The 12,370-nt window shown below is 36.8% G+C and overlaps 1 pseudogene; it reads right to left on the reverse strand.

The window, feature by feature from the left end:
* Positions 1-11,007: 11,007 nt before the first annotated feature.
* On the reverse strand, positions 11,008-11,637 carry LOC103284062 (60S ribosomal protein L9-like; annotated as a pseudogene).
* Between the last annotated feature and the right edge of the window lie 733 nt (positions 11,638-12,370).

Raw genomic sequence — 12,370 nt, forward strand, 5'->3', positions numbered from 1 at the left:
GGATGACAGCAGGTTATCATACAGATGGTTGGGGATTGTGTAGACTTTTAAATATGGTGTGGCTTTCAAGTAAAGGTCTAGGTGAAAATGGATACCTTAAATATGAAACCCTGGGGAAAATTGTCGATTAGCAGCAAATAAGAGGAGAACTGAAAGAAGAGAAAGGGAGCATTATCTCATGAGTTGGAAAGGTTAAATAAGATGAATGCTTAAAATATGCCACTGATAATGGCAATTAGGAGGTCATTGGTTATCTTAACAAATGTTGTTTCAGTAATGTGATGGGGTAGATAGTAGATTGCATTGAGTAATGGGGAGTGAACTAAGTGTAGTTAACTCACTCCGTAGTTTGGCAGTGAATACATTGAAAATAGTTTTATATCTGGCTGCTGAAAGGAGGAAAATTTACAGATTTTTTTTAAAAATGTCTTTTCGTCTTGGGAAGCTTAACAAATGTAATATGCTAATTTTGTTTAAAAAATTAAAAGGCAGCCCAGTTCCACATGTAAGGAGGTTGAAAGTTGCCACTCTATCCTAACAACAAATAAAAATCTGAATGGGCTAAAACATCAACAGTTCTTCTGGCATCCGTAAGACAGCGGAGGACACTGGGCAAACTGCTGTCACTGGAGAGACAGAGACAAACGCAGGGAGGAAAAGAGCCGTGGAGACCAGGGCTGGAGTAGGAAAATCTGAACTGTGACTTACAAATTGCTGGAGGCTCAGGGTGGACAACTCGGAGTTAAACTCTCCAGGTGTCCCAGTCCTAGGGGGCCCCACAATATCATGAGATTTACCTCCAGGAGCTCAACCTTGTGAAATTTACAAATCACAGACCCAGGCCAACTAAAAGACTGAGACTATATCACAGCACTAAGGAATATTTTCCTTCCCCTCACATCTTACTACCATATTAGTAACAGCCTAACTAAAGCATGTCTGACTATCAAGAACGACTAACAGGCAAAAAACACAATTTGAAAACAAAGAGTGAGCCTCTGAACCAGACAAGGCAGGGATATTGGAATTATCATCCCAGGAATTTTAAACAATTATAATTAGTATGCTAAGGGCTCTCATGGGTAAAACAGACATCATGTAAGCACAGATGAACAATGTAAGCAAAGAGACAGAAAGCCTAAGAAAGAACCAAAAAGATATGCTAGAGATTAAAAACAACAGCAACACTGTAACAAAAATGTAAAATGCCTTTGATGAACTTATTAGTAGACTGTACAAACCTGAGGAAAGAACTTCTGAGCCAGGTGACATATCATTAGAATCCTTAAAACCAAAAAGCAAAGAGAACCAAGACTGAACACAAGAGAACAGAATATCCAAGGACCATGTGACAACTATATGTGTAACATACATGTAATTGGAATGCCAGAAGGATATGAAAGAGAAAAAGAATAGAAGAAATATTTGAAGAAATAATGACTGAAAATTTCCTCCAAATTAGTGTCAGACACTAAACCACAGACCTAGGAAGATCAGAGATAATTACAAAATGCTATACTTAGGCATCTCATCTTTAAACTATAGAAAAACAAATACAAAGAAAAAATCCTGAAGAAAGCTTTCCTATCAAGGGAATAAACGGATTTTTTACCTCTAGAGGAGTAAAGATACAAATTACGTATGATTTCTCCTCAGAAACCTTGCAAGCAAGAAGATAGTAGACTTAAAGATTTAGTATTGAAAGAAACAAAATAAAACAAGCAAAAAAGGATACCAACCTGGAATTCGGTACACTGTGAAATTATCCTTGAAAACTGAAGAAATAGAGAATTTGTAAAACAAGCAAAATTTGAGGGACTTTGTTGCCAGTAGACCTGACTTTCAAGAAGTTCTTTAGAGATAAGGAAAATTATATAGATCAGAAACTTACATCTTCACAAGAAAGAGCACTGAAGAAGGAATAAGTAAAGGTAAAATAAAACTTTTCTTTTTCTTATTCTCAATTGATTCAACAGATAACAGTTTTTTTTCTTCAAAATAATACCAGCCACATTTCTAATTATATATGCTTATGTATTTATCATATATATCCTCATGCATGCTCATAGATAAGTGAAATGAATGACCCAATAACACAAGATATAAGAAAAATAATTAGAATTATTTTGTTATTGTAAAGTACTCACAGTACCAAAAATTATACAATGTTATTCAAGAGTGGATGTGAGTGCTGGTAAGGTGGCTCAGTTGGTTGGAGCATTGTTCTGTACTCCAAAAGGTCGAGGGTTCGATTCCTAGTCAGGGCACATATCTAGGTTGCAGGTTTGATCCCTGGTCAGAGCATATACAGGTGGTAATGTTTCTCACATTGATGTCTCCCTCTCTCTCAAATCAATAAACATATCCTTGGATGAGGATAAAACAGTTTTAAAAAGGAGTGGACTTGAGTAAATATATACTCCAAATTCTAAGGTAACCACTAAAAAAAGTAAAACTGATTACGCTAAGAAAGGAGAAAAAATATAATCATTTAAAATGCTTAAATAAAACTACAAAATGCAGAAAAGGGGTGGAAGACAAAAAACAGTGACAAAGAACATGAGCAACAAACAGATACCAGTAATGAATATGAGACATGTTAATCCAACTATGTCAATAATCACACTGAATAGTAATAGTCTCAATGCACACACCAGAAGACATTGACAGAATGGATCAAAACCACAACCTAACTATATATTGTTTACAGGAAATCCACTTTAAATTTAAAAACACATATAGATTAAAAGTAAATGAATAGACAAAAATATACCATGCTAACTCTAACAAAAAAACAAACGCTCACACAACAGGAGTAGTTATATTAATTTTAGACAGAACAGACTTCCAAGTAAGGAAAGACATCAGGGAGGAAAGGGGCATTGTAAAATACTAAAGGGGTCATTTCCCCAACAAGTTATTATAATTCTTAATGTGTATACACCTAAGTTATGTGAAGCAAAAACTGATAGAATTACAAAGAGATATAGATGAGTCCATTATTGTTGTTGGGAGCTTCAATACCTTTGTATCAGAAATGAACAGGTGCAGCAGGCAAAAATCAGTAAGAGCACAGTTGAACTCAACAACACCATCAATCAGCTGAATATACAGGGTGATGCAAAAGTAGGTTTACTCTTGTTTGTATAAAAAATATTACAATAATTAATAAATAATACAGGAATGAACTCTATTCGCATACTCATGACTGTAAACCTACTTTTGCCCAAACCCTGTAAATGACCTTTGTACACTGCTTCATCCAACATCAGCAAAATGCACATTCTTCTCAAGCTAACATGAACCTTCACCAAGAGAGAGCACATTTTGGGCCAAAAAATATGCCTTTACAAATTTAAAGGTATAGAAATAGCATAAACACTGCTTTTAGACCACAATGAAATTAAACTAGAAATCAGTAACAGAAAGGTAAATTAAAAACCTAATATACATGAAGATTAAATAACACATTTCTAAATAAATTTGTGGGTCAAAGAAGAAATCTCAAGAGAAATTTTAAAATATTTGAACTAAATAAAAATGAAAATGAAAATTATCTAAATTTGTGGATGTACAAGGAAATTTATAGCATTGAGTACATATATTAGAAAAGAACTAAAATAAATAATTTAAGTTTTCACCTTAGAAAACTCAAAAAGAAAAGATAAATTGAATAAAAATGAGCAGAAGAAAATAAAAAGAATTAGACCATAACTCTATGAAATTGAAAACAGAAAATCAATAGAGAAAAAACAAAACAAAAAAACTTGGTTCTTTGAAAAGATCAACAAAATCACCAAACTAAATTAAAAAAATAGAGAGAGGACACAAATTATTAAGATCAGATATTAAAGAGAACACATAACTACAATTCCCATGGAAATTTTAAAAAAAATAATAAAGGAATACTATTGATAGCTCTATGCCCACAAATTTGAAAATCTAGATAAAATGACTAATTCCTTAAAAAACAAACCTGCCAAAACTCATACAAAAAGAAACAGAGGATATGAATAGGCCTATATCTACTAAAGATATTGAGTCAATAGTTAGTAACCTTTCAAATCGGAAAGCATCATGCCCAGATGAATTTACTGGAAAATTCAAATATTTAAGGCACAATTTTTCAAGAAAGAAATTATAAATATTTTTTTTTAATTTTTTAATAAATCTTTATTCAGATTATTACAGGTGTTCCTCTTCTCCCCCCCCCCCCCCATAGCTCTCCTCCACCTGATTCCCCACCCCACCCCATGCCCTTACCCCCCGGCACTGTCTTCATCCATAGGTGTAAGATTTTTGTCCAATCTCTTCATGCACCCCTCAGACCCCCTTCCCCCTGAGAATTGTCTGTCCCCTCCCTTTCTATGTCCCTGATTCTATTATATTCACCAGTCCATTCTGTTCTTCAGATTTTTTTATTCACTTGATTTTTAGATTCACTTGTTGGTAGGTAGCTATTTGATGTCTTTTTTGTTGTTCATAATTTTTTACCTTTACCTTTTTCTTCTTCTTCCTCTTCTTAAGAATACCCTTCAGCATTTCATGTAATCCTGGTTTGGTGGTGATGAACTCCTTTAGCTTTTTCTTGTCTGTGAAGCTCTTCGTCTGACCTTCAATTCTGAATGATAGCTTTGCTGGGTAGAGTAATCTTGGTTGTAGGTTCTTGCTGTTCATCACTTTGAATATTTCTTGCCACTCCCTTCTGGCCTGCATAATTTCTGTAGAGAAATCAGCTGACAGTCGTATGGGTACTCCTTTGTAGGTAACTAACTGTTTTTCTCTTGCTGCTTTCAAGATTCTCTCTTTGTCTTTTGCCCTTGGCATTTTAATTAGGATGTGTCTTGGTGTGGTCCTCTTTGGATTCATCTTGTTTGGCATTCTGTGCGCTTCCTGAACTTGTAAGTCTATTTCTTTCACCAGGTGGGGGAAGTTTTCTGTCATTATTTCTTCAAATAGGTTTTCAGTATCTTGCTCTCTCTCTTCTTCTGGCACCCCAAAAATTCAGATGTTGGTACGCTTAAAACCGTCCCAGAGGCTCCTTATGCTATCCTCACACTTTTGGATTCTTCTTTCTTTCCGCCTCTCTGGTTGGGTATTTTTTGCTTCCTCATATTCCAGATCTTTGGTTTGACTCTTGGGGTACGGTGATCTACAGTTGAGTTTCTGTATATTCTTTATTTCAGACAGTGTATACTTAATTTCTGACTGGTCCTTTTCCATTTTTTTGGCATTCTCATTAAGGTCCTTGAAGGTCTCACTAAGTTCCTCGGAGGTCTCTTCAAGTTTCTCAGTGGTTTTTAGAAGATTCTTGAGTAACCTTATAAATGTGGTTCTGAACACTGTGTCATCCAGTAGTTTACTTTCCTCCATCTCTCCTATTCGTGACAAGCTTCAGTGTCTCCACATTTTGGCTGCCTCCCTGTGTTGATGGAGTGGCTTTGTGTGGTCAGTGACCTATAGGGGCTGGTAGCTCAGCTTCCCCACTCACCCTAGGTGGTCACTCTTGGTACACCCCTTTGTGGGCTACGTGCAAAGTCTTGGTGTAGTTAAGCCTTGATTGCTGTTGGTACACTGGGAGGAACCTTCAGGCCAATTGGCTCTGAGAACCCACTGTGTCTATAATGGAAGCACTGCTGCGCTGGAGACACGCTTATGGTACAGGACTTATTTCAGTGGGGCTTTGGTGCTCACTGAGTCCCCCTCCCGAATGTGTCACTTATGGATGTGAGGAGTTGAAATCTGGTGTGTCATACTGACCACTAGGTATACTGGCTTCTGGATCTCCAATGGGGTGCAGTCAGCTACTGTCTGAGGCCACCCTGCAGAAGCTACAGCGAGAACTGCCGTCCTCTCCTCCCTGCTTGGAGCTTGGAGGCTTTGAAGCTGTCTGCATAGGGTTGCAAGTTTACTAGCTTAAACTGCAATAGAGAAGGCCATTCATATGCAAAAGCCACTGCTAGGAGCTTGGGTGTGTTTGTAGATTGTGTGGGGTGGAGTCTCAGAGTGTCGCTAGGCTAGGGCGTGGCAGACGATGACTGGCAGTGAGCCGCCTCCAACCACGTCTCGTGCCCCAGTGCAGGCAACAATTGTACCTCCACGCAGCTCTGCTAGCAAGCCACCCTCACTCTCCGACCCGATGGCAGACAGCCCAGTCTCTCCCCAGAAACTGGATTTCAGAGAGATTGGGAGCTTGTCTCTCTTCGGATTGAAGAAAGCAACGCCCGCCGCCAGCTGGGTTCCGCCGCCAGCCCGTATTGTGCGCACGCTCCCCTGTACCTCAGTTTTTCAGCATTTGTGCCCTGCTTGCTCCCCTCTCTTTCAGTCTAGTAGAGCTTCCACTCAGCCAGCTTTTCCGTGGTTCTGGGTGATAGACATTCTGTCTTTTAGTTGTAGTTTTGGAAATTGTTGTGGACGGCAGCAGCCCAGATGTTTACCTACGCCACCATCTTGGATCTCTCCTCTATAAATATTTTTTTAAATAAAAAATATTATTTTCCTATATAGAAATTATTTATGTGGATAATTTCTGTAGTCCTATCCTAAATAATCTTTATATTTATAACTTCTATGAATTTCTTCTAAATATATAATCAGATATAATAAAAGCATATATGTATAAGCATTTTACAAATGTTGATAAATTGTAAATAACTTAAGGGTGACCAAATTTGAATTCCTTGTAAAAATCTCTCAAGTCCAAAATCATAATTTTTTTCTGTTTTTTTAACTTCCATGTAAAAAAATTACTGATATTTCACATTCAAAGTGACTGAAATTGAGCCTATGCTATTGCCTTCCAAAAAAATAAAGAATCCTTGTCTCTGCACATTGTGCATGCCAAGATCCAGTGTTCATTCTTATGACATATTTCTCACGCTTCTGTATGTTCAAACAATTTCCAGGTCTTGTCTATATTACCTATTTTTTATTTAAAAATTTTAGTAGTCACATTAAAAAGTAAAAATAAACAGTTGAAATATATTTTAATATATTCAAACTAACATACTCCAAATATTTCAATATGTGATCAATATTAACTATTATTGAGGTATTTTCTATTTTCTCATGCAAAGTCTTTGAAATCAGTGTATAAATTATACTTACAGTATATCTTAATTTCGACTAGCTACATTTAAAATGTTCAAATATCCACATATGAATGATAGCCAATATTTTGGATGGGACAGGTCTAGATCTAGTATTTCTTGAAGACATGTTCTTCTCTTGGTTCCCATTAATGGTATCTTTGAACCCTATAAAAGTTTCTCTGGATTACAGCCATAAGTATTTTAACTTCTAGACTAGACCAAAAGAATATTTTTACCATATTGCAGCCAGATTGGATTTTTTAAAAAACAAAGTATTTATAGTATTTTCTCATCTTTAAAAGTCTTGAATGGTTCTGTCTCTAGCAGTAGAAGTATTTAAAATGAGGATAATACTCTTCATGATCACATCCAGATTTGCCTCTCTCACCCAAAATATTAGCACTTTCCCATTGCCTTTAAATTATTGTCCCATAGATGCAATATTTTTTTACTGATTTTAGTAACTTCCACTTGAAATGCTATTCCTCCTCAGTCATCACATATTGATCCTTCATGTTTAAGGTAAATGCAACTCCTTCAAGAAAACTTTTGCATTCCTTATAGATTGGAGAGTTCCCATCTTGCACATCTTTCTTTTTTAAAATGAAAATGTTTAACTGCATCGATGTAAAATTAACAATTAAAAGAAACAAACATTATTTTAATTAACATTTACCCTAGAAGCTGCTAGGAAACAAATCTAGGGATGTAATTCAAGTATAGAATGAGGCTGTATAAATACATTAACTAGGGCTCAAGATGTCCAAATAGATCTGGAATATGACATGTACTCAATATGTGTTACTTAGCCAATATGTGAAAAATATCTTTCAAAAATCCTACCCAAATTATTTTAATCTTTTTTTAGGTGAGATAATAGCATTCCATCTTGCATTTATTTCTAACCTAAAACTATTATACCAAGTTTTAATAGCCTACTTACTTAACCACCTCCTCTGTAGTACATATGCTCTGGAGGGGAGGGATATTTTCTTGTTCATCACTGAAACGTTCATATGCGGCAATGAATTACTGGCAGAAAGAAGAGAAAACAGTCTTTAAAATGTGGATGATAAAATGAGTTATCAAAAATATGTCAAGTGATGACATTAAAATTTAAGATGCCGATTGAATTAGTTACTACTTTACCTTCAAATTTTACTAAAATGCTTATGAAGCATTGATGCAAGTTTAAAACTCCTAATTAAAACCCATTTTTGATACCCAATGACACAATCAAATGATGAGAAAAACTGGTAAATGTTAGGTAAAGAAAAAATATATACATTGGGTATGTAAATACATATGTTTATATGTATATATACACATGTACATGATGTTGCTCAATCTATATAAGGTATATTGCAAATGAGACCATTGCATTATATATATATATTTATTTTTTAATATATTTTATTGATTTTTTACAGAGAGGAAGGGAGAGGGATAGAGAGTTAGAAACATTGATGAGAGAGAAACATCGATCAGCTGCCTCCTGCACACCTCCCACTGGGGACGTGCCCACAACCAAGGTACATGCCCTTGACCGGAATCGAACCCAGGACCCCTGAGTCCGCAGGCCGACGCTCTATTCACTGAGCCAAACCGGTCTTGGCTGCATTATATTTTTAAAATAATAAGAGTAAAATAACTGGGGCCCACTCACAAATCATTACAAGCATAAAAAGAAAAATAGAATATACCATAACCTCAAAACATTTTCCAATTTGAGAAGGCACATGTTGGAGGCAGGATCAAGGGTTCACATTAAATATATAATGTTCTTCCTTTTCTTGATTTTGTATTTCTCAGTTATAGAATTTCTATTTGGTTCTTATACTTTCCAATTATCTGTTGAAAATCTCAATGTTACTCATATTTTATTGTGTGTATTAAACATGATTACTTTAATGTCTTTTTCTGACAACTCCATTATCTGGATCCCCTGTGGTTCTGTTTCAATTATCTATTGTTGTTATGGTTTAGAATCACATTGTCTTTTTTCCTGATATGTCTGGTTAGTTTTGATTGAGTGGTGGATATTGTGCATAAAAGTTGTAGAAATAATTTCGGGCCCAGACAATGTTATTTTCCTCCACAGAGAATTTGCTTTGCATTTGCCAAGTGCCTGGGGAGAATCATTCTGCGAGAATTACAATCCAATTCAGAACTGAGATGAAGTAATGCTGAGCTTGAGTCTCTGTTAGATCATTTCTACTTCTGCTTCCCCCTTATTCCTAGAGAGTAATTCTGTCTCAACTCACAGAAAGCATGTTCATTAGCCTATACCACTTGGCAGGCCCTTGACTTTAACATCTAACGCTTCAAATATAAGATTACCAAAATTGTTCCCAACTTTTCAGATTATCAGTCCCCTTCAAAATAGACAAGTATCTCCAGAATAAAAGCAAACCCAAGTGCTGCTCATGTCCCTGAGTCACTAGCCTCTCCAAGATCTTGATCAAGTATTTCTTCACTTTCTTGGTATTTTTCTATGCCTTCCTATAGCTATCTATAACAATATCACTCTAGGTCTAGATCTATATTTATCCCACTTCTTAAAAATTTACCTTTATTGTTGAAAGTATTACAGATGTCCCCTTTGTTTGTTTTCCCATTGACCCTCTCCACCCCGCATCTGCCCCTCCCAGGCCTTCACCACACTATTGTGTGTGTCCACGGGCTATGCATATATGCATATATGTTCCCCTATTAATCACTTCCCACCCAACCACCCACCCCTGCCTTCCCTCTGAAATTTGTCTGTGTGTTCCATGCTTCAATGTCTCTGGATCTGTTTTGTTCATCAGTTTATTTTGTTCATTAGAGTCCACATAGGAGTGAGATCATGTGATCCTGATCTTTCTCTGACTAGCTTATTTCACTTAGCATAATAATGTCCAGGTCCATCCATGCTGTCTCAAAGGGTAAGAGTTCTTTTTTTACAGCTGCGTAGTATTCCATTGTGTAAACGTACCACAGCTTTTTTGTTTTGTTAATCTTCACCTGAGGATATTTTCCCATTGGCTTTTAGAGAGAGTGGAAAGGAGAAGGAAAGACAGACAGAAACATTGATGTGAGGATTGACTGGTTGCCTCCTGCATGTCCCTTGGCCAGGGCTGGGGATCAAGCTGCAACCTGTACATGCCCTTGACTGGAAACAAAGTCAGGACCCTTCAAACCAAGGGCTGATGATCTATCCACTGAGCCAAACCTGCTAGAACTACTACAGCTTTTTTATCCACTCATCTGCTGATGGGCATTTGAGCTGTTTCCAAAGCTTAGCTATACCACTTTTCATTGGTTCTCAGCCAGAGGATTAGTCTGATTAGCACAGTTCACCATTGCTGGAAGCAGAAATCCCTGACCTAATCTTAAACAAAAATTTATCCTTGGGAATCCTATAAGAATGGAGTTGACTCTGATTTCTTTGAGCATCTTTACATTTGCCTTTATCAGGTGCTTCTTGGCTTGGGATATATTTTCATCTTAGTTTCTCAGCTTGTTGCTTTCTGGCCAACAAAGTATAATTTTAAAATCAAAACATATTTGAATTTTAGGCCCTTAGTTACAATGTAATAGATAATATAATTCCTCTGACCAGGAGTTTACAGACACATATGGAAAAGCCTTGCTCTGTTGGAAGCTGTAGATTAATTTCTAGTGTTTTATTGTTTTGGTTCCTTCTTATTACCTTCTATACATTCAAACAAGGTCTTGTCCTGTCTCTATAGGATGGTTAAAAACAAAACCCCTTGATTATCAAACTGCAAATACTCTAGAATGGCCTAAGAGAAATTTCAGACTTGCAACCTCTGTGATTTTAATTCCACCTTTCCTTTTTATTTATTTATTTTTTTCAATACAAGGCTTTTACTGTACATCTTTATAGTTTCACAAACAAGTGTGACAAATCATTAGGCATCTCGGTGTTTCTATAACTGGACAACTTAGATCTTATTCATCAGCCTGCTGAACTGTTCCTTTTTCAGAAACGTAGATACCATCCAAACTTTTTCTGATATCCTTGTTTTTAACTGTTGTGGCTTACTGAATCAAAGCAGCTGAATTTGATACAAGTTCAATGTCATTTCCTTCAAGAATCAACTCTGTCTGGGCTTGAGATACTGAACTAGCAACGCCTGACCTCATCCGAACTCTGTGGATGTATTTTTCGCCCAAGAAATTTCTAATTTCAACAAGAGAACCATTCTCCCGAATAACGACGTTGATGGGGAAGTGAGCGTACACAGACCTCATCTTGTAACGGAAGCCCAGTGCAACACCCTTGATCCTGTGCTGTACATGACTGCAGCTAGTGCGAACCAGTTCCTTTCAATTCCCCCGCCCCCTTGTCAACCCGGAGCCTCTTCTTTTTCTTTCCAAGGAGAATGAACTCTACATGGTTGTGGTTGAAGTCCCTCTGCAGGGTGCCTCTGGGGCCCTTCACAATAACTGTGTGTCCATTCAGAGTTACGCCCACATTTCTGGGATGTCCACAGTCTGATTTGCTGAGAATGGTCTTCATCCTCGCAGTAGATGCGACAAAGAGGAAGCCTCCACCTTTGCTTTCTACTCTCAGAGTTTTTCTGAGTTTCCTGAATGCTCAAGTAATCCTTTAAGATGTTGTTTTGGTAAATGTTATTCAGAATTTATACATATTCTGTAACAGCAGTTCCCCACCCCCCGCCCCCAGATTAACCTGTCCGATATATTGCTACTAGAATTACAAGTCTAATAAAAATTTCTATGCATGCTATTACTTTCCGAAAAAACAGCAATTAACTATTCATATATACAGCCAAGAAGACTCACAAAAAGTCACAAAAACCATAACAACACTGAAATGTAAGAATGTGTTATACTTTCACAGAAGAATCATATTGAGGACTTACCAGTGATCAATGAATGCTTTGGTCAAAAACTAGATTAGCAGGGTCAACCAAGAAAACTGTTAGAATTAGATTAAACTCAACTCTTTTAAGATTCACTACTACTGAAACTTAGAGTTTATCAATAAGAAACAATGTTCGCTCCTTCCTCTGGGGGAGTGTCTCTCTGAGAACAGTCCACTCTTCAAACCCCTCAATCCACACTGATTCTGCCACCCTCCCAGGCATCATGGGTACCTTTATCCCTTCACCCACTTAGAGCTACAGCTCCCAGGGTTAGACTAAATCGAAGTGCTCTCTTTCTTCTGTTTCTCAGAATAAAAGCTAGTCTTAAAGGTGAAGTCTGAGAGTGTCCTGGATACAGTTTATTTTGTCAATTGTATTTTT

This window comes from Eptesicus fuscus, chromosome 10 (genome assembly GCF_027574615.1).
Source record: "Eptesicus fuscus isolate TK198812 chromosome 10, DD_ASM_mEF_20220401, whole genome shotgun sequence".
Lineage (NCBI taxonomy): Eukaryota > Metazoa > Chordata > Mammalia > Chiroptera > Vespertilionidae > Eptesicus > Eptesicus fuscus.